Raw genomic sequence first — 1,255 nt, forward strand, 5'->3', positions numbered from 1 at the left:
GTTTTTTGAAATTTAAATACTTAAACCCTAATGTTTTGAAAAGTTTCAAAAACTTGCCCTCAAGTTTTGGAATTTAAATTTTGATTAAAAGTTTAATTTTGAAATATTTAAATTCTAAACCCTAATGTTTTGAAAAAGTTCAAAAAATGTCCTCAAGTTTTGGAATTTTAAAGTTGATTAAAAGTTTAATTTTTAAATGTTAAATTCTAAAACCCTAGTATTTTGAAAAGTTCAAATTACACCCTTGTGGTTTTATTAATTAATTAAAGTGTATAATTAAAAGAGATTTAATAAAATCATAAGTTTTGGTTTACATTTAATTAAATTAAAAGTATAATTTATTAAATTAAACCACCTAGCATTTTAAAAGTGTAAAATACACCCTATACTATACTATATATATATATATATATATTTAACTTTTGATTAAAAGTTTAATTTTGAAATATTTAAATTCTAAACCCTAATGTTTTGAAAAAGTTCAAAATTTGTCCTCAAGTTTTGTAATTTTAAAGTTGATTAAAATTTTAATTTTGAAATGTTAAATTTTAAAACCCTAGTATTTTGAAAAGTTCAAATTACACCCTTGTAGTTTTATTAATTAATTAAATTGTATAATTAAAAGAGATTTAAGAAAATCATAAAGTTTTGGTTTACATTTAATTAAATTAAAAGTATAATTTATTAAATTAAACCTCCTAGTATTTTAAAAGTGTAAAATACACTCTATACTATATATATATATATATATATATATATATATATATATATATGTTAAAAGTCTAATATTATATATATGTATGAGTAAACTGTCAGTCTTACCATTACTTGGTCTCATTCACGAAGCTGGTCTATAAGGGGTGTTTAAGGAAATTGCCTATAAAATGGCAATTGAATGGGTATCCACTCTTACCCACCGCACTGTTGACTAGTGGAGGGTCGTTAGCCGAACGGGTAGGATAGGACGAAACCATCCATTATAAGTATAATGAAGTACAAAGTAACTACATGCTTTTACAAATTCCCAAATTCTAGTTACTTTAGGCAAAATGTGAAATTGTATGCTAATCCATGTAATTACACTCCGTACCATTGTCAAACGTTAGTGGAGCGTGTGTGGTTAACCGGCACACTAATTTGGGATTGACATTGGCGGAGAATGGAGGCTCGATGTTTATCATAGATCAAAGGAGCGTGTGTGGCTAACCGGCACATTGATTAGGTGATAGTAGAATTGAGTGCACCACGTAGATTC

Source organism: Lactuca serriola, chromosome 2 (assembly GCF_051521515.1).
Source record: "Lactuca serriola cultivar US96UC23 chromosome 2, Lser_US96UC23_V15, whole genome shotgun sequence".
NCBI classification, from domain to species: domain Eukaryota; kingdom Viridiplantae; phylum Streptophyta; class Magnoliopsida; order Asterales; family Asteraceae; genus Lactuca; species Lactuca serriola.